This window comes from Pteropus alecto, unplaced genomic scaffold (assembly GCF_000325575.1).
Source record: "Pteropus alecto unplaced genomic scaffold, ASM32557v1 scaffold113, whole genome shotgun sequence".
In the NCBI taxonomy this organism is placed as follows: domain Eukaryota; kingdom Metazoa; phylum Chordata; class Mammalia; order Chiroptera; family Pteropodidae; genus Pteropus; species Pteropus alecto.
The window spans coordinates 8,226,611-8,249,660 of NW_006433949.1; the positions used below are offsets into that span (position 1 = coordinate 8,226,611).

The 23,050-nt window shown below is 37.1% G+C and overlaps 1 protein-coding gene across 5 annotated transcripts in view; it reads right to left on the reverse strand.

Annotated features, from left to right (window-relative positions):
* The window catches only part of SPECC1L (sperm antigen with calponin homology and coiled-coil domains 1 like), a 121,829-nt gene that overhangs the window by 94,391 nt on the left and 4,388 nt on the right, over window positions 1-23,050 (reverse strand). For 2 of the 5 annotated variants that reach the window (XM_025044474.1, XM_015586847.2), the window contains exon 2: window positions 18,295-18,368. The exons of the other annotated variants lie outside the window; for them this stretch is intronic. The gene's annotated coding sequence lies outside the window, so the exon portion shown is untranslated. The remainder of the gene's footprint in view (window positions 1-18,294; window positions 18,369-23,050) is intronic. 5 annotated transcript variants of the gene reach the window in all.

A 23,050-nucleotide genomic window follows, 5' to 3' on the forward strand; every position in this document is an offset into this window, starting at 1 on the left:
TGATCAAATTACATATCCACTCTCACCCCTTTTGCTTTCTACCTTTCCATTCCACATGGGTAATCTGCCCACTGTAAGTGCTCCTTCTAGTTCAGCTCTGCCATCTATTTCCTACACTTTCCCAGAGGATATTGAAAATGACCAAGATAGATTCAAGTAGCTTCTCACAACAGGTACAATTGTACAGTTATATTGCTCCTTGCCAACCATCAATTCTAGCTTTCCTCACATATAAAATGAAGGAAATAGACTAGATCCATACTAACTCAAGGTACTGCAGAAAAAATCAATTTCCTAAGAACCTCTCTTTCAACTTCTTAATTTCCCTTTTTTACTTACCTTCTCTTTTCTAAGTCTCATCTTGTAAATGGCTCCCCAAAGTTTCTTTCTTTTCATCTCAAATTCCATGCCTGCACTTATTTCTATACCACTTAAACTCTCTATCATTCTCTGCCTACTCTTCCAGCTGCTGCCCAATTAACTTTTTCTACACCAGCACTAATAGAACTTACTGCAATGAAAAAAATCTTCTACATAATATCTGTACTGTCCAACTCCTTATAAGTAGTCACTAGCCTTGTAGCTACTGAGCATTTGAAATGTGGCTAGTGTGACTGAGGAACTAAATGTTAAATTTCATTAATTTTAATCTATTTAAATTTAAAGTTACATGGTAGCTACACACTGGAATGTAACAGGCTCTGTCCCTTTTCTGCTGCTATCTCTGCCCCAAAGTTAAAACCTAATGAACTACTACTTCCCATCCACTAGGCTGACTATAATAAAAAAAATATAATTACAAATGTTGGAAAGGATGTAGAACAATGAGAACCCTCACATACTGCTTGTAGAAATGTAAAATGATGTGGCCGCTTTGGAAAAAATAATCTAGCAGTTCTTCAAATGGACAAACACAAAACACCCTTTCTCTAACAAATCTGCAAAAAACCTTTATTACTGAAATGAAATCTCAAGATAACCTATTTATCTCTACATAATATGGCAACTATGATATAAAAAGTAAAAATAAAATAAAATAAATATGAATTATTATGTAAATGTTTAAGCAAAACTATACAAGGAATAAAATAGAAATCCATACCTCTAAGTTGGGTAACCGAATATGACAGCAAATAGTCCTGACCTGGACACACGGTATTGGCAACTCATACCATGGCAGCTATCATATATACTATCAATAAAGTGATTTTCTAAATAGATGAATCACTCTTGGTGTGATTGTTAATTTGATACATCAACTTGACTAAGCCACACGGTGCCCAGACATTTGGTCAAACATTATTCTGGGTGTGCAGGTGTTTCTAAATGAGATTAACATCTGAATTTAGACTAAGTAATGCCAGATTGCTTTCCCCAAAGTGGATGGGCCTTATCTAATTAATTGAAGACCTGAATAGAACAAAAAGGCTGAGTAAAATTGAACAACTCCTGACTGACTACTTGAGTTGGGGCACTGGTCTTTTCCTATCTTTGGACTCCAACTGAAAAATCGGCTCTTCTTGGGTCTTGATTAAGTCTGCCAACTTTCAGAGAGGAACTTGCAACATTGGCTCTCCCGAGTCTCCAGTTTGTCAACTACAGATCTGGACTTCTCAGCCTCCATAGTCATGTGAGCCAACTCCTTCTAAGTCTCTTTATTTGTGCGTGTGCAGGCATACTTTGCTTTATTGTGCTTGGCTTTATTGCACTTCACAGATGTTACATTTTTTACAAATTGAAGGCTAGGCTCTCCACCAGCAAAAAAGACTACCACTCGCTTTATTGTGATACTTGCTTTACTGTGATACTTGCTTTATTGTGATAACTTGCTTTACTGGAACTGGACCTCGAATAACTCTAGGTATGCCTCTCTGAGTGTATGTAACTGGTTCTGTTTCTCTCTGAAGAACCCTAATACACTTGGTAAAGCTGAGAACAAATCAATTCCAATTCTTCCTCAATGTCTATAGTAACTGCATTCCTGGGAAATTTCATATACTAAAAAATATATTTTTAAAAAATGCTTTATGTAAAATGGAATTATATTTTAGACTCAGTCAGAAAGTTTTTTCTATCTACATAAATTATTTGGCAAGATATTCCAGAGTTGTACAGATCACAGGAAAAGCTTTCACTTTGCAGAACTCTCACTTCATTTAGTCTAGAATTCCATAGCCTCACCCTATTAAATGCCAATAGCACACACCAACCATTGAGATAACCAAAAAGGGCTTCCAAAATTTTCTAAAACCACCCCTATTAAGGGCAAGGATCCTCAAAAACAGATAATTCACCAGTAGATCTCCCCCCACAACCTGATTACAAAGGAGAAATCGCTGACCCAGACCCTCCCTAGAGTCCCACTGGAGTACCCTGGGCATGAGAGAGATTACAGAGTGGAAAGGACCTGTAGTGTTCATAGCACTTTGAGTGTCTGAAAGGTGCAAAAAGGGATGTGATTGAAGTTACTACCATCCCTTTCCCAATCCTATTCGAGGGTGCCATGTCAGTCAGAACCCACCACCACCTTTAGTCCAGCGAAGTCAAGGTTTGGAGGAAATAAAAAGTAGCTCTCCCCACAAACACAGTATGGATCCTATCTCTCTATGTGTGCTAAGAATAATCTCAGACCGTAATAATCTATGAAGTATATCTCATGTTATTTCCCAAATAATAGTTCTTAAAAATATCAAAATAGATGCACTGCTCCTAAAATAGGGAAAGGCACCAAAGGCCTTGAGCTCCTCCCACAGAGCAAACACCATGTCCCAGCTGTGCCATACTCAGCACAGTTTACTGAATCTTCACAAGAGATTTTGAAGATTTACTGAATCTTCACAAGAGATGTCTTTGGCATTGACAGATGAAGGAACTGAGACTCAGAGTAGAAGTAACTCTCCCTGGGTCAACCATTCTTAAGTGAGAGTAGTCTGAATCCAAATCCCACACCCTGCCCATCACTTCATATGGCCTCCAATGCAACCATACACATTGAGATCAGGAATGCGCAATTTTGATCTCAAAGACTAGTTCACAAGATATGAATAAAATGTAAGAACACTAAAACTATACTGCTCTATTTGCCCATTCTAGATTTATCTACTTGTCCTATAGGTCAGTACTGGTATTCTTGACCAAAATTTTTTCATTCTGAAGGTATGAATTACCATGATATTTAATATAAAACTTATCTTTTTATAAGAGTAGAAAATTTATAACCAGGTCTAAATCAGTATGTACTGTCACACCTGTAAAAGTAAAATTCTTAGCTAAAACCATATTAATTTATAGATACCTGCCACTTTAAGTAATTATTTGTTAGGAATGGGCAGAGATACAACTGCTCTCATTTATAGAAATAACCCTGCTTTTCGAAGGCTGCCATCTGCATGGCCAGAATGCTCGCCAGGATGTTCCAGTAATCGGGCTCCTCTAGATAGAATTTACAGCTCCAGGAGCCCTGCCTATAGCTAATTACACATCCACAGCCACATAAAAAGCTAGAGTTTCTTTTACAAGGACATCATATAATTAAAGCACACTGAGGAAAACAAAGGGCTATCTGTTACCTGCCACATAAGGTAAATAAAATACTATTTAAAAATCAAACCACAGACACTTAAAAATGGAAAATATCTTGAAGGCTATTTATAGGAAATTCTACATGAAACTTCACTGACAAAAAAAAAATCTAGTTATAAGCATCTACTGTTGAAAGATAATGACTACTAAAAAGTTATGAAGCAAATCATTATTTTCTCAACATTCACTGAACCCTTACTTTGTGCCATGGCAATCCAAATGCCAATTCTCTGGGAAGCTAGTCAGACAAAACATAAATACATACAAAAATGTATGAAGACGGTTAAGAAAAAATACTGACTTCCAAGAGCTCAGTCTAGTGGACAAAACAAGATACATAAATGAATAGTGAACAAATTCCACTCTTTATAAATTCTACTGAAAAATAAGGTAAGTAAGCTGATCACTGAACAACAAACACAAGGACTGGGGTCCCACCCCCCGAACAATAGAAAATCTGAGTATAATTACAATCAGCCCTCTGCACCTGAAGATTCCCAACTGCGGATTATAAATACAGCTGACCCTTAAACAATATGGGTTTGAACTGTGCATTATTAATTTAAACATTTAAAAAAATACATGTGGATCTGTGCAGTTCAAACCCATGTTGTTCAGGGCCAAAAAAAAATCCACATATCTGTGCATTTCAAACCCATGTTGTTCAATGGTCAAATTATTTACGTATACAAGTGCAATGGAAGCAAAAAGGATCTAGTCCCTAGTTTTGCCTTTGGGAAACAGGATAGAAGGTACACCTCACAGAGGTGGGGGAAAAGCACAAGCTCACCTGAGGAACTCTGTGGACTTGGGACTGGCTAGAATACAGAAATGTCAAAATGAGGACTGGTGGGGAAGGACATTAGTGGGATGGTCAAGCCTTGACCTTTGTCTCACACAGGACAGCAAATCAAAGACAGTACAGCCCTAAATCAGATTTGTAGTCCCTAAGGATGAACCTGATGCTGTTAAGGATGAACTGAATGGGCACAGAATAGGGGGCTCAGGTATGAGGAAACCAGAATGGCATCTCTCCTCTGTAACTCCTTTCCTCTGACCTGGATTTAAGGTCTACATTTAGAAGTACCACTCCTCACTCCATAGCTCTCCCAGATCTGAAGACCACTATAATGCTTCTCTAAGTCTACCTTTCTCTCAAGTCAGTCTCACGAATCCCCAGCCACTCCTTGAATTCCACACCATCTGTATCCTTTGGGATCATGGTGTGCACAGATACTAGACAGATCTGGTCTGGCAAGCACAGAGTTGAGACTTACATCTTTCTAGCTAGACAACGAGCTTCTCTTAATCTAAGAAAGAATCTTGCTTTTCTAGGAGCTACCAGAGGCTCTTATTGAGTTTATAGTTACCTAATACTTACAAGTCTTTTTCACACAAACTGCTGCTAAACTGCTTTTCTCTTTTTCCCCTAACATTTTATTATGAATATGTTCAAAAACACAGAAATGTTGAAGAAATTATACATGTAAACACGCCCACTTTTCTCCATTCCATAGCTGTGTACGTTCTGAAAAAATTTACACCTGAATCTGTTAAAATTTTCATTTGGTCAGATTCAGCTCAAGCTCTCAGTCTTTTGGGATATTTTTAAATTCTAAATTTGACTTGAAACCCATTAGTTCCCCCTCTAACAAGTTCTGTCTTCAGTCTAAGTTACTTGTCCTCTCATGATCCTCATATCCAAAAAAAAGAGGTTTGATTCTAAGGAATCTCAAAAGTAACTTCTAATTTAAAAACCTTCTAATTTAATATAATTCATGTAACTGATAGCGATACTATGTATATAGGACAAAGCAATAAGGCTCTGTGGTATACCACTAGAACCTCCCTCTGGGTCTCAGAAACAGTAGCAAGAGCACGGCACTTAAAGTTAGGAGAACTGGGTTCTAGCTCCAGCTGTCATATAAGCCGTCTGACCATGGGCAAATCACATAAATCACTCCATCAGTTCAAATCTTTGCAACTCCGTTCCCTCTCCTATAAAGAGGAGCTGAAAAAACCTAACTTAGAGTTCTTTTACAAAATAACATATGAGACAAAAAGAACAAAAATCCTGACATATTCACTCTAAAAGTTTTTTCGCCAGGGCTCAAAAGTCAGGAAAATGGTGTAACAATCCAAGATCAGAGATGGCAATTTATTTCAGTGATTCGGAAACTCCACCCTCCCTAATCATCCACCCATGAAAAACATACCAATCAAGTTTCAGAAATAATTCCAAAAGGACCTTAAGAATTTATCTTAACTGTCATTCTACTGTATCAAGAAGGATTCACCCTCAGTGGGGAACACAGATTGTCCTGGAAACCACAAGGGAGCTCTGAAGCCATCCCTCTCGGAGAAACAACTTCGGCCCTGGTACAGTGTGGGACAGGAACCCTTGGTGGCAACTACAAGAGTGGTCCCCAATCCCTCCCTCCTGTAGTCACACCAGGATCTAGATTGCTGTCACTACCTTTTCTTTTAAACTCCTTCTAATCGCCTCCAATTAGAACTGTTTTTTCCTTCTTATATATAAAATGTATTGCTATTTTAAAATATTTAAATGTAATTGTTATTTAATTGCTATTTTAAAATCCACTATGCTTATTTAAAAAACAAGAATCTGGGGGACTGACCCACATGTCTGATCAAATATGTACCCCCAGGCAAGTTACTTAACCTCTCTGAAATCTTGGTTTCCTCACACGTAAAATGGGCTGATAACACGACCTACCTTAGGAGACTGTTGAGAGGATTAAATGAAATAATGAAACTAAAGCCCTTAAAAGGGTGGTAGCCCACAGTAAAGACGGGATAAATGTAAACTATCATAATTTATAGAACACACTACATGCCCAAAGTATGACTAATGCCTCATTAAAATAAAAGCAGCAACTCAAAAGACACTTTGTAAGAGAAACCCTTTATAAGGAATGACTAAAGATTGTTTTTACTTACTACTTACATTAAATTATATACTATGGTGCACAGATGTCAACAAAACACTTACTTCTGGTTCTTTCCCACTGAAAATTATATATCAAGAAATAACCAAAAATATATGGTAGGGAGCTCAGTAGAACAATAATCAAGAGACCTGAGTTGTGGGCGCGGGCCTGACACATATGCATGACCTTGAGCAAGTCATGCTAACTCTGAGCTTTGTTTATAAGGTGAAGAGAATGGATTAAGATCTTTCAGAAATTCAAAAATTCTGTTTTATAATTTGTACCCTCAGAACGAGGAATCATTTTTGAAAAGGAAATTGCTTATTAGTAATGATTTTTTTATGCCTATCAATATCTCACTAAAAAATCCAATAAGGGTTTTGACCCAAGCAATCTAAATACATTTATCTCTCCAATTTCACAAACTTCATATTTAAAATGTAGGGACCATGATGTTAAAATTGTAAGCTAAGAACAGATTTAAAATACTAAGGAGAAAGAATCACACAGTCGAGAGAAAAATTGAAATTTACCAAATTAGCTACATTGGGGTCAGTAAGTAAATGTTGCTAAATGAATCAAAACCAAGAACCAATCTGATAAAAGTATATGTACTACAAAAACAAAATGAACAATTTAATAAGAAATGTTTTAATAAATCATAAGGTACTAGACTGATCTTATACTGAATTCCTCAACATATACATGTTTTTAACCTTATTGTAAATTATAACACACAATTAGAAAAATGCATTTAAATGTATACATTCTAATGACAGACTCAGTGTGAAATTCAAATGAAAAAGTCAAGGCTTACTCATAAGTAAAGCCTTGTCATGTCAAAAAAAACAAACTGCATACATGCAAGTGGACATGTATTCAAGGTGTACGAAACAGACAGGAAGGAGGGAGAAGCCCAGGTGAGACGCCTTCACATGTGTGATTCTCTGCTAAGTCTGAATCCACATACAAAAGTCCATTACTGCGCAAAATATTTCAATTCTTACTAAGGTGCTTACTGACAAGTTTAAATGCTTATTTTTATTATAACACAATATTTTGTCATTTTTAAGACAGAATTTATTTTATGCCTAAAATTAGGCATGAAAAGTTAGGGTGTGATTATCAACTAATATGTACATTTAATATGGTAGTTCTACCTATTTCTGGAAATCAGTAATGCAAATTATGACTTATTGAGGAAAGATGGCATTTAGATCTACCTCTCCTCCACTTCTACCTCCACCCCTCGGAGAAAGGAACTTCATCCCAGTGTCATCTCTTTATCCCAGGTGTGTACTCCCCTTAAATGCCTGCATGATCACAGAAGGAAGAAAACATAGCCCCTCTATGATTTCTATCTCCTACCCCTCAAAGCTACCTTCTTTCTGGTTGGCCACACTCTGTGAAGGGGGCCTGGAGGTTAAACAACAGGAGAAAGGCCACGCTGCTCAACTATGCCCAAGTGGACACCGAACTTAGTGATAAGGCGGCAATGAAGAGCCAGGCCAAAATAGTTCCAAGTAGAAGCACAGAGGTAAAGTCAGACTGAATGGGATGAAAAGTGGAGTAGGAGATGAAGGAAAAAGAACTTTTCAAAAATTTGGCTTTGTGAAGGATAGAGTCAGAGAGTAATGAGGAGGCTGAGACACTCTGCTGATGTTGCTATTGTTTAAATACCAAAGATGCCTGGAGACTGCCAGCTAGCAGGTGGTGGAAGCCACCAGCACAACCACATTTGATTTTCATAACTGCCCTATGTGGCTGGAAAGGAGGAAGAAACTGAAGTTAGAGAGATTAGCAGCTTGCTCAAAGTCTGAGCTCTTTCCACTAAACCACAACTACTGACAGCATGCTAGAAAAAAGGAGTTAATTATCAGCAACAAAAATTCAAAAGCACAACTCCATTTCCTCTTGTTTTGTCCACAGCCAAGCCCACTCATACTAATTTATAATTCTTATCTATTACTAGACAAAATTTAATACAGGGAAATATTTAGAAACAACTAGAAGCTCTCTGGATTTTTCAAACTTAGAACCTTAAGTCCTCTTCTTCTTACTGCTTTCTAAAGAATAAAACAAAAAACCTAATCTCATACCATGGTCTCTTCAGATCCATTTCTGGAGATATTCTCTCTTTGTAATTGAAGCTGGTGAAAGGCTGCTTAAACTACTGATAATACTTAACATTCCAGACAAGTGACAAGGCTGGAAAAGGATAGCCTAAAAGAATTTCTGGCTACAGTACACAAATAATTTTTCCAGATTTAGTCCAAAATAAATTGGTTCTCAAAGTTCAAAATCCCAGAATGCAAGAAAATTTGAGTCTCCTCTTCTAGCCACTCCCTCCTCAGTCAACATTTCTGAATATTTATAAAAAGGAAACGTTTATTCAGGAGCCTTTCAAACCCTGGCTTTATGCTCAAATTTTTGGCAGGCAGTAAGTTATAAAATTCCACAATACTACATTCATAAAATTAACTGTCGGCCCTATTTTTAATTTAAAACATCATCTTTTTTTTTTTTTGTACATGTATGACAAACTCTGATCCGAAACACAAAATGAAATATTTTCTTTTGTATTTCACTTATCACTGAAGTGTAAGAACATTAAAATCCTAAAAAAATAAGCTTAAAATTTTAGATTTGAGAATTGTTTTGCCAATGGCACAAATGAAGTCTTTCTAAACCAAACAAGTTAAAATAGATAAGAATTTGAATTCAGTTTAATAAAAGTGAAATCTTTTTCCATAAGCATTTCACTGGTTCTGTAAAAAGAAAATTAATAAAAAATACTAAGGAGTACTTTTTCCTTGTGTCTACTGAATATAAGACAGCGGTCTCAACAGTGGGCAATTTTGCCCCTGAGGGAACATTTGGCACTGTTTGTAGATATTTTTGGTTGTCACAACTGGGGGGGAGGTGCTATTGGCACCAAGTGGGTACAGGTTAGTTGGGGCTAAACATCCTACAAAGCACAAGACAGACCCCACAACAAAGAACTATACAACCCAAAACATCAAGAGTACCAAGACTGAAAAACCTTGGTATAAAGGGGTTGATTTAAACCTGGGGGAAGGGGAGCTGTTCATCTTTCTGACCATATCATAAAGTAGGCCTTAACTCTTAACTTCAGTAAGCCAACTCAACAGAATTGGCTAAAAGAGAAGGGTGAGTCTATACCACAAGGTCTGTTACTCCCTTAAATTTCCATCCACATTTCCTGGGTAAGACAGCTCAAAGAAGGGCTCTCTCTGATCTTCCAGAATGCTTGGCACAGATTGACAAACCCAAACGGATGGTCAAAATTCACTGTTCTCCAGTCCCTCTGAAACCTCACAATAGGAAAAGAAGGGAACTAAAACTTGAGGGCCTGATACACGCCAAGTGCCATGCTGGGGTTTCACACACATCATTTCATTCCATCCTCCATCTGAGGAGGTGGGTGTGATCATCAGGTCCACTGTAAAGAAGATAACCAAAGCCTTCCACAGCTGGCAAATGCTAAAGCAGGGGTCTGAAGAGGCCTAACTCCAAATCTCACGCCATTCCACCATAGCTTGGTAACTCCCAGGGTTGTCTTTATCTCAAGGGGTGGTCTGTATGGTGAGACTACAGAGGGCTTTTGGGATGCTCTGTCTTCAGAGACATTTAAAAACGATAGAGATGTATCTTGACAACTGAAGGAAGGGCTTCGGCTTACAGCCTTCTCTCCTCTCTGTCCCTATCACCCCTGCCAGCCCCGCCTGGCCACTTTCTATGTCATGCAGCTTCTTCCAATTGGTGTATTATTACACCAAATAAAACGTCTATTAATTGAAAACTCCGTCCTCCTTCAAAGCCAATCTCAAAGGACAAATATAGTTCAAGTTCCCTTAAAGCCTAGCTTAGAGGAGCTACATCATCCAATATCCACATTCACACCTTGTCTCTCCCACCGTGAAGCCCCCAACACTTAGACTGTACTTCTTCTAGTACTTATCAACACACCTTCAAAGGGCAGTATGTATAGACTTCTCCCACTGGCTTCACTTAGAATGCAAATGTCACATATATGATGCAAGACAGGGCCAGCGCCTTAACGACATCATTCAATAATTACATAGAGAATGAAACCAGACACCAGAAAAACAGACAAAATCAAAGCTATAATGTGAATAGCCCAAATCACTGCTGAAAAGTACATGAGTGTCAGAAGTAAATCCTAGCAACTCTTTCCAGACAGGTGAGTTAATCACCTGTTAAACAATTCACAGCCCGTTATAAAACATCCTATAACTGAGTGGAGAACTTCTGTTCACTTATTAGTGGTAGAATGAGGATGTACAAGGGAAAAAAAGAGGAAAACAGTGGAAAGCAATTCCTTCTGAGTTCAAAATGTCATGGTCCACACTTCCTTGTTAAAATGCTGAGACACACCATATAACTCAATTACAATGATTCTGCTATTATCAATTTAGGATCAGACTGCTTGTCTTTACTGTATGAGTAATGTAATCAAGCACTAAAGCTCAATGTCAGAATTTCAATATAACATAATCAGGTATTAAGAAAACAGAACTTGTAAAATAAATGTTTCTTTTCAATCCTTCATTCTAATTTTTAAGAAGCAAAATTTCAAGAAAAAAAGTAAAATTACAGAATATTACATGATGTTAACAAACTCTGAATTTAAGTAAAGTTACTAGTAGTAGATGTTAAGAATAATAGACTACCCACAATTTAGCAGGTGGGACTCTTCAAATACTAAGCCTTCGACCCTATTTTCTGTGTTCAAAACATTACCAAAACCCTATACACATATACATGTCTCTGAGAATGCTGCCTATCTAATCCGATTTACTAAATAAATGAGTATAGGCATACCTCGGCAAGATATTGTAGGTTCTCCTCCAGACCACGATAAAGCAAATATCGCAATATAGCAAGTTACATGAATTTGCTGGTTTCCCAGTGCAAAGAAAAGTTATGTTTACACTATGCTGTAGTCTATTAAGTGTGCACATTATGTCTAAAAAAATATACACATACCTTAAGAAATATCTTATTGCTAAAATTACTAACCATCATCTGAGCCTTCAGCGAGTCATACTCTTTTTACTCGTGGAGGGTCTTGCCTTGATGTTTGATGGCACTGACTGATCAGGGTGACAGTTGCTGACAGCTAGGGTAGCTATGGCAATTTCGTACAATAAGAAAACAATGAAGTTTGCTGTATCAACTGACTCTTCATCTCACAATGATTTCTCTGTAGCATGCAATGCTGTCTCATAACATTTACTTAGAGAACTTCTTTCAATCCTCTCAAACTCTGCCACTGCTTTATCAATTAAGTTTATGTAATATTCTAACTCCTTTATTGTCATTTCAATAATCTTCACACAACTTGACCAGGAGTAGATTCCATCTCAAGAAACCACTTTCTCTGCTCATCCCTAAGAAGCAACTTCTCATTCATTAAAGTTCTATCATGAGGTTGCAGCAATTCAGCCACATCTTCAGGCTCCACTTCTAATTCTAGTTCTCTTGCTCTCTCTACCACTTAAGTTACTTCCCTCCACTGAAGTCTTGAACCCCTCAAAGTAATCCACGAGGGTCAGAATCAACTTCTTCCAAACTCCTGTTAATGTTGATATTTTGACCTCTTCCATGAATCATGAATGTTTTTAATAGCATCTAAAATGCTGAATCCTTTCCAGAAGATTTTTCATTTACTCTGCCCAGATCCATCACTACTTATGGCAGCTACAGCTTTATGAAATGTATTTCTTAAATAGTAAGACTTGAGAGTTGAAATGATTCCTTGATCAATGGACTGCAAAGAGATGTAGTGTTAGCAGGCATGAAAACACTAATCTCATTCTCTTGGGTGACCAGATACACTGTTAATGAGCAGTAATATTGTGAAAGGAAATCTTTTTTTTTCTGAGCAGTAGGCCTCAACAGTGGCCTTAAAATACTCAGTAAACCATGCTGTAAACAGATGTGCTTTATCCAAGCTTTGTTGTTCCACTTACACAACACAGGCAGAGCAGATTTAGTATAATTCTTAAGGACCATAGGAATTTTGGAATGGTAAATGAGCATTGACATCAACGTCAAGTCACCAGCCGCATTAGCCCCTAACAAGAAAGCCTGTCCTTTGAAGCGCTGAAGCCAGGCACTGACTTCTCTCTGGCTATGAAAGTCCCAGATGGCATCTTCTTCCAATTTAAAGCTGTTTCATCTACAGTGAAAATCTCTTTAGTGTAGCCACCTTCATTATCTTAGCTAGATCTTCTGGATAACTTACTGCAACTTTTACATCAGCATTTCCTATTTCACCCTGCACTTTTGAGACAGTTTCTTTCCTTAACCTCCTGAACCAACATCTGCTAACTTCGGACTTTTGGTCTGCAGCTTCCTCACTTCGCTCAGCCCTCACAGAATTGAAGAGAGTTAAGGCCTGCTCTGGATTAGGCTTTGGCCTAAGAAAATGTTGTGGCTGGTTTGATCTTCTATCCGGACCACTAAAACTGTCTCCCTATCAGCAATAAAGCTGTTCTGTTATTGTTCTGTTATTATCATTCAAGTGTTCACTGGAGTAGCACTTTTAATTTCCTTCAAGAACTTTTCTTCTGCATTCACCATTTGGCTATTTGGCCAAGAGGCCTAGCTTTCAGCCTATCTCAGTTTTCATATGCCTTCCTCACTAAGTTTAATCATTTCTAGCTTTATGTAAACCCAGATGTATGATTCTTTCATTTTAACATTCAGAGGCCACTGTAGGGTTATTAATTGGCCTAATTTCAATATCGATATGTCTGAAGGAATAGGGAGGCCTGAGGAGAGGGAGAGAGATGGGGAAACAGCTAGTTGGTAGAGCAGTCAGAGCACACATTTATTGATAGAATTTGCTGTCTTATATGGGCATGTTTGTGTGGCGCCCCAAAACAATTACAATAGTAACATCAAAGATCACTGATCACAGATCACCATAACAAGTATAATAACAATAATAAAGTCTGAGATAAAATGCTAGAATTAAAATGTGACAGAGACATAAAGTGAACAAATACTGAGAGACTTGCTTGACCCAGGTTACCACAAACCTTCAATGTGTAAAAAACGCAGTATCTGCAAAGCGCAATAAAATGTGGTATGCCTGTAACTTGACCATTCTAGCTTAAAAAACAGCCATCCCTTATAAGGACTTCAAAACACAAAATCAATAGATTTAAAAAAAAGATTAAAAAAAAAAAAAAAAAAAAGAGCAAAGAGTAGCATTGTTCTGGGCCTTAACACTAAACACACAGCATATGATACAGGAGGCAGATCTCTAAATAGCAGCTTGGTACACATGCTGGCGTATACTTGTGAATTTATGTACCTAGTGGAAAGAGCTGATTATTTGGGTAGAACCTGGGTTCAAATGCTAGCTCCACCACTGGTTATGTGGCTCTGGGCATAGTACTCATCTCCAAACCTCAGTTTTCTCATTAGTTGGTGGAGATGAAGAACTACCACAGAACACTGTTACGAGAACCGTATCAAACGTGTAAACTAACGAGGACAGCACTCGGCATACAGAAAGAAGTACAGTAAGTATTAATGTCGTTTCCTCTTCACTACAGTCAGAAAGGCAGAGTTCCCTTTATCCTAAACTTATTTTTTCCTATCTCTTCACAGTACTAGCAAAACTATAACACTCTCTCTTTCCATTACAATCTCCATGGTTTTTCTTACTCCCTGGCTTAAGCAGAGAAGCTTCGGGTATTCTTCCAGGCAACTAGAAATCTCATAGTTCCAGTCTAAGTGTGCGCCATCTTCTCCCAAACCTAACCTCCACGCTTTCGATCACTGCTGACACCTAATTCAATATGGCCTTCCTTTACCTTCGTCAGTCAGCTACAAACTTACACTTACCTTCCCTTTGTCTCTAGTGTCCAACCCCTTCTTGTCTCACTCATTGCTTCCACCCTGCTTCAGTCACTCCACTGACCTTTCATCATGCTTCCTTGACTGACATAGATCTCTCCCTGATCCTTTCTGCGGTCTTTCAAATTAGCATTCTTCTTTTTCAATTGTTGCTTTTTAAGATGAGATAATGGTATTGTGGTTATGTTTTTTAAAGATTTTTCATTAGTTAAATTAGAAAATAATAGCTCTCTGGGAAATTCTCAAATACTTGGAAGCTAACACACTTGTGAATATTTTGTATATGAGTCAAAGAAATCAAAAGGGAAATTAGAATGTATTTTGAAAAGAATGAAAATGAAAATGAACACGATATAACAAAATTTGTAGAATTCCCCTAAAGCAGTACTTTAAGAGTAAACTGATAACACTAAACACCAAACACCTATATTAGAAAAGACAAAAGTCTCAAACCAAAACCCCAGCTTCAACCTTAAGACACAAGAAAAAGAAGAGCAAATGAAACTCGAGCAGAAGGAAATAAAGCTCTGAGCAAAACTCAGTGAAACAAAAAAGAGGGGAAAAGAGATTAATGAAATCTAAAATGGGGTCTTTTAGAACATCAATAATACTGATAAAACTCTAGCCACACAACAGGAGAAAAAGACACAAATCACCAATATCAGGAATGAGAGGGGTGACAACACTACAGATTTTACAGCTATAAAGACAATAAAGATTATGAATGTTATGCCAATAAAATCAACTAACTTAGATGAAATAAAATTCTTGAAACTATCTAACTCAACTCAAGAAATAATAGAAAACCAGAAGGGCCCTATATTTATTAAAGAAATTGAATTTATAGTTAAAAATATTCTCATAAAGAAAACTCCAGGCCTAGGATATATTCCCTAGGAAATTCTACCAAACATTTAAAGAGGAAATAAAACAAATTCTACACAAATGCTTCCAGAAAATTGATAACAGAATACTTCCCAACTCATTCTATAAAGCCAGCATTACAGATACCAAAACCTGACAAAGACATTACCAAAAAAAGAAAACTACAAATAATACGTCTCATGAAAATAATAAAATTCTAAGCAAACTTTTAGCCAACTGAATCCAACAATCTAGAAAAAGGATAACACAACATGACCAAGTAGGGTTTATCCCACAAATGTAAGGTTGGTTTAAATTCAAAAAATCAATGTAACTCATATGAACAAACTAAAAAAGAAAAAACATGATCATCTCAATAGACACAGAAAAAGCGCTAGGCAAAAGCCAACATTCATTCCTGATTTAAAAAAAAACAAAAAAAACCAACCTTTAATTAAAACAGTGAAAGGGAACCTCCTTGTGTGATAAAAAGTACCTATAAAACATCTACAGTTAATATACTTACTGGCATAAGAATGAATGCTTTCCCCTTAAGATCAGGAATAAGGAAATTCGCTCTCACCACTTCTATTCATTATTGTACTAGAAGTTCTTAGTGCAATAAGGTGAGAAAAAGAAACAGGCATTCAGACTGGAAAGGAAGAAGTAAAACTCTTTTATTTGCAGACATCACTGAGGAATGTCAAATGTTATGTACAAAAAAAGCTACTAGAACTAATAAGTGAGTATAGCAAGACCTCAGAATATAAAATCAGCATATAAAAATCAATTATATTTCTATATATTAGCAATGAACTAGAAATTGAAACTTTTAAAAATATTTATAATAATATCAAAATAGATGAAATATTCAGGGATAAATCTGACCAAAAGATGAAAGATCTGTACACTGAAAACTACAAAATATTGCTAAGATAAAGATCTAAATAAACTGAGAGATATACCATGTTTATGAGTCAGAAGCCTCACTATTGTTTAGTCAATTCCCTCAAAATTTATCTATAGATTCAACCCAATTCAAATCAAAATTCCAGCAGGCTTTCCAGTCAAAAGTGACAAGCTGACTCTAAAATTCATATAGAAATGCAAAGGGCCTAGAATTGACCATTGTTGAAGCTGGGTGATTATATCACACGTGTTTCATTATATTATTTTCTCTACTTTGTACACGCTTTAAATTTTCCATAGTGAAGAAATATTTTGTTTTATTTTAATAGAGACTGAGATGCTTATCAGGCACAAATAAACACAAAATATTCTTCCTTTAAATTTTTCATCATATCACAAAAATGGTTTCCTTCTTCCTATCACCAAAAGTCTAACCCCGGGGCCTGGTTTCCCAGGTCTTCTAATTAGTCCTCTCTACTTCCTGTTTCCTAAGATAGGAGTCAGCAAACTACACTCCAAAGGCCAAATGCAGCCCATCACTTGTTTCTGTACAGTCCACACACTAAAAATATTTTTTTGCATTTTTAAATGGTTAAGGAAAAAATCAAAAGTATGTATCATAACATCAAAAACTTACATTTAAATTCCACAAAGAAACTTTTATTTAAACAGTTATGCTCATTAATTTACTTATTTCTGTGGCTACATTTGTGCTACAATGACAGAGCTGATTAGCTACAACACAAATCATAGGACTTGCAAAGTCTAAAATATTTACTATCTGGCTTTTAACAGAAAAACTTTGTCAACCTCTACTCAATATGTCTTCTCCTCCCTTAGCTGACTAAATCCTTCACCTCAGGAATGCTCATTACAGCCTCTCCTTTGTTCAAGCCCCAGCTACTCCTGAAAACCCAAATTCCTTTTTCCTCTTTTCCAAATCCTAGACATTCTCAGCAACTTATGTGGAAACAGGTAAGCAAAACATTTGTTACTATAGTGACTGAGGCCTCAAAGTTGCTGTCCCTGTGTAGACAAGGGTGGCTGATGACCCCCTACTCATTTCCAATCTTTCAAAGCAGATTGGCAGACTGCAGCTACGACGGAGAAAGCACACGATGCAGGGCACTGATAAAATTGCTCGAGTAAGCACTGTGATATGTGTCAGTCCTCCTGCTGCAATGTCATCACTCAACATGTATCGCTTAACAGTAAAGCTAGAAGAAGAACGCCTCCACAGATACCAACTCAAGACAGCATAATTCCAAACAGGAATTAGGAAGAAAAAGCTTATGAGGGGAAGAATTAAAAAAAGAAAACCTGTCACTCCAACAATTTAGAGACTCTCACAAACTGTTGTTAATGAAGACACAATCAAGAGGCAGTCAGCCCTTCACAGGGAGGGAAGCCTACAAAGGAGAGGCACAGCAGAACTTCAGCTGGAACACTGCAGCGCATCAGGTGTACTGACTTCCCTGAGTTGGTACAATAAATAAGGTGGCAAACCTGCTGGGCCTAAAACCCAGGGATCACTATCACCTTTGCATGCCATTTGAAACATAAGAAATAAGAAATCTGAACTGTATTTCTGTGACTCAAGTCCTAGACAGGCAACCCTGACCTTCTGTAAACAGAATGTTTTCATCTCCAATGTTTTTTCACTGTTACTAAGGTATAACTGACATAATTATAAGATATTTAAAGTGTACATCATGGTGACTGACATACATTGTGAAAAAATTCCCACCATCTAGTTAATTTACACATCCATCACCTTATTTATTTGTTTATTTATTTATTGGTGAAAATTATCTCCAATTTAAAGTGGCAATCTAGAGGAACCAGATTTGGGAAGGGTACAGGTGCTGTCAAAGGTTAGGATTTGATCTTATCATCCACGAATTACTGGTAAGAGGAAAACTATAAAGAAAGCCTCTAGAAGACTTGCTTCTGTGAAGCAATGTGGGTATTTTGGCTGACCATAACCTTGGCTATCCACACAACACAGTAGGGCTATTCCAAGGGTATTAATACAATTCTGAGCAGAAATAAATCATTTGCTTTATACTACCTGGATCCAGGAAGACAGGAATCCAAGTTAGATTCTTGTGCTTCTGAGAGGGCCCATGGGTACTCTGTGCAGTTCTAGAACAACACCAGAAGGAGAGAATCTAATAACCAGCCTGTCTCCAATCCAGACGGCTATAGAAACAACTTAAAAAAAAAGAGACTTTTCACACTCAGCAAGTAAGGATAGCTGTTTTCAAATTTAAGAAGATCCAGACACAGGAATAGGACTAGTGAGTCAAAGTTACCGAGACAGATTCCAGGGCAGCTAATAATCAGAGATGCCCCTACAACAAATGAACTGCCTTTAAGAGTATTTTTTTTTTCTCCTCCCCACTCACCAAAGCATTCTAGTGGGGCTGGGAGAACTGCTGCATAAATAGACATAAGCTGAAATGTGAAGTTCTTGCACTGACCTTAGCTAGATATTCAGATATTCACAATGGTTCACCTTTAATGGCTCCAAACAACAGTGGTATAACTTCAATTATTTCAAAAAGCTTCATATTGTACTTAGCGGGGAGAATTCTCCTAGCTCACTTTTTGACTTGCCTGTTTCTCTTACTAACCTCTTTTTCAATACAGCTACCCTCTCAACTCAAATCTCCCAGCCTTACTTCTGACACAGCATAGCAAAGAGACTTGATCACTGAAAAAATATCTAAACTCTGGGCTATGACAACTTTTGTAAAAAAGATTCTTCCTCAGAAGTCACTCTCTGACATCAATGCAAAACTTGCCACTGCTGACCACCCTCTCTCCCCATTTGCAGTATATAGTTCTTCTGGCCAGGTAAATGCAAAACCCTTGTAGACTTTTATATTTTACGCTATCACATGAAAATAGGAACAAAATAGGATAATAATCTTGGGTGGTTGTCTCTGAGGACAATGAGCCTTGGGTGAGAAAGCGAATACTGTGTTAATCTTTCAGGAGAAAATCTCATACTTCTTTAGTAAATCCTTTCCTTAGCCTACTATCACAGTATACACTCAATTTTTATTTCCAATTTTTAAAATTCCCATAAGAATATATTAGAAAAAAATATAAATTCCAAATTCATAGTTGTCATTATATTTAAAATATGAAAAAAATAACATTCCAAATGTGAGAAAAATGAACCAAACAAAATTATCATTATATATTACCAAGACCATTCCATATTAAAAACTTGTTTCTGAGTGGCTTAAGGGAGAAGAGGCATGATATTAGGAAAGAAAAGAGAGACGACTCAGCCAAGTGCTTAGTCAAGAAAGGGTATAAAGGGAGGAAGCAAAGAAGAGAGTAAAAGAGGAAAGTGGACTTTCATAAAACAGCAGGCATCAAGTTTAATCCCTCATCCATCATCCTACCACACCCCCACAGCTTTTTTTACTAGGTGGTAACTTGAAAGGTCAGCCCCTTCAATTCTTGGGCAGTTTTTCATGTATGAAACCAAATATCATTGCAACTTTAACTACCATTTACCAGGGCATCTGCCAAAGCAACACAAAATAGATCCATCCCTCTTCCCTTGTGAAAGCTCTTCACATATTGCAAAAGAAACAATGTCCTACCTAGGTTTTCTATTCTTCAGGCTAACCAGTACTGTAGTTCCTTCAATCACAGGACAAACGCTTTCTAGCTGAAAGGCAGCAGCATGTTATAGTGAAAAAAATATAGGTCTTTTTAGTCAGAAACCTGGAGTCAGATGCAAGCTTGGCCTTTGGTTAGTTCTGTATTCTTAAGGTTGATTAGCTCTGTATTCTTAACTCATTTCCTCATTTACGAAATTAAGGAAAATAATAGTTATGCTAACTATCTCAAGAAATGTTGCCTGAGGACCACATTTAATGAAATGCAAACATGAAATGTAAGTTTTTTCAACTATGCTGCTATAGGTGCTCATTAAATTCCGTGGTACTATTAATATAAACTTCATAAACCTTATGAATTTTACAAATAAAGTTTTAGAATCCAACCCACCTAAGCACATGTGGTAGGGGAGGGAGAGTCAGAAGCGAAGGCAGGAGGAGGTAACAAAGAATCACAGTGCAGCTAGATGGTATCCTGATTGGCATTTATAGTCTACACTAGCCCTTCAGAAATACTTTAACATAAACTTGCAGGTTGAATTTTTTTTCAATTTAAAAACAAAGACCGTTAATAACTAAAAATGTCAAAAAAAATATTTTACAAAATGACATTCTATTAACCACAGTGAAATTCTAATTAATAAATGATCTGTATTCCATCATGATCAACCTCCTCAGCCAGACTGGAGGGTCTGGCTGAGCAAGCCACTGACCTGGGTGAGTAACAGGAAGATGAATAAATTGGTGTCTACAGTATGCATTTCTAACTTCATTTCAAAGTCAAATTTTAAAAAAAAATAAGAACAGAAACATTTATTTTAACTGCTTATTTTACTTCTAGGACCAACAGAGAGGTAGGTTAGCACAGGCCCAGCTAGGCTGCCTATCGATATAATCTGCCCTTCAAGAAGAGGACATGGTTTTTTCCTCCAGGCCTCACCACTCTAAGTGACCCAGATCATTTTCCCTAGACATCAACATAAATAACTTAAAGTAGGCTTTACTGCAGGGTACCATCTTAATAATTCATAAGGCAATATAATAAATACATAAAAGTTCAGGAAGAAAACAAGACTCTTGAAAGGGCCTGGCAGTTTTGCCATGTCCCCCAAAAGTACTCTCAGCTGCATCCATCAGAAATTTCCAGCACATATACCTCACCCAGCTTTTGGTGAAAGGCGTACATTACTTATCAAAGTAAGAGGATGTGGATACAATTTATAAATGTGCAAACTCTGCTACCAAGGACATACACACTTATCTTTCAGGCTCATCAGCTGATTTACCAGAAAAACTCCATATCCACATTAAACAGTTTTTTCGAATTTTTATTTTATAAAGATGTTTCCACATTTGCCTGCAAGGTGATTAATACTAACATTGCTACAGCAACGTTCTTCGATACTTCACATACACTACTCAGCAAGCTGCCACAGACTCAAAAATACACAGGTAAAACCCTATGCTATATTACTTTTTCCTGACTTCCCACTCCCTCTCGCACTAGAAAGTAAACTCTAAGGATGGCAGAAGGTTTTGTTTTGTTCGATGTTGTTGCCCTAGAGCCTAAAACAATCCCTGACACATAACAGCCACTTAATAAAAGTCTCCTAAATTGAATGAGTGAATGAATGAATGGTATACTTATACTATGGAATAGTTCTACAAAGCTATTAATCACAATGAATTAAGAGTACTAACAACTGTGTGAATGAAATTTCCAGAAGTATTAAAAAAAACAGAAGTGGAAGTGTCAAAAATATGATTCTATTATTTTAAAAGTATACCCCAAAAGCCCATACACTAAAGAGGAAGTGGAGAACTTGGAACTGTCATACACTGCTGGTAGGAATGTAAAATGGTGCAGCTTTTGAGAAATAGTGTGGTTCCTCAAAGGTTTAACACTGCTACCATATGACCCAATGATTCCACTCCTAAGTATATACCTAATAGAAATGAAAACATATGTCCTAACAAAAATTTATACAAAAATGTTCATAGCAGCATTATTCATAATAGCCAAAAAGTGGAAAAAGCCCAAATGTCCATCAACTGATAAACAGATAAACTATGGACCATTATTTGGACATAAAAGGAATGAGTACTATTACATGCTACAACATAGATAAACCTTGAAAACATTATGCTAAATGAAAGAAGCCAGACAAAAAGCCATAAACTATACGATTCCACTTATATGAACTATCCAAAATAGGCAAATCCATACAGATAGAAAGTAGATGAGTGATCACCAGAAGCTGGGGGGAGTGGAGAATGGGAAGCGACTATTAATAGGTGTGAGGTTTCTTTCTGAGGTGATAAAAATGTTCTGGAATTAGAGAGTGGTGATCAATGCACAACTTTGTGAATATACCAAAAACCACTGAAATGTACATTTCAAAAAAGATGAACTTTATGGTATATAAATTATATCTCAATAAAGCTGTTATTTTAAAACATCCATGTTTGCAAACGCATACATGAATGAATACATGAATATATAAGGCTTTCATGTATTCAAGTGAATAACCATACTCATGTATTCATGTGTTCGAATGAATACAAAAATGATGCAGAAATGCTGTGAAAGGCTGGTGAGCTTGATGATGGAGTTTGGAGTGGAGAAGGAGACAAGTGTTGAGGCAAGGAGATAAAAATCTAAGAGACTAAAAAAAAAAACCCAAGGCTAAAGCCTTGAGTGAGGGTACTGGGCAACGCTGAATAAGTGTGAATTGAAATGAACGTGAAGAATAAAAATGAGGGAACTAGAGTTGAAAAATGCAGCAGATAATTTGCAACAGGGGAGAGAAAGCAAACCTGAGCAACTGTAGTAATTGAGCTTGCGAGAAAATGCAGGCTGCCAGAAAGGGAAAAAAGAATGAAAACATGGGACAAAAGATTTAAGACAGGCCCAAACCCACCAAAGGTTAAAAAAAAAAAAAAAAGGTCTTCAAGAAGAAATTTCAATAACTCCTGCTCAAGACTTCATGGGCCTAGTGGGGTAGAACCAAAACATTACAAGCAGCAGCTTCTGGGGAAAGAAAGAAGCGGGACTCGGGATACTGTCTCCTAGGTGGGAGAAAATGGGCATCTGCTGGGAGAAAGAGTCCAACTGTCGCCGTTCTGAAAAAAAAGGAGCCCCAACAGACAAGCCTGTCTTGGGAATTCCCAATGGAACAGGTGCCA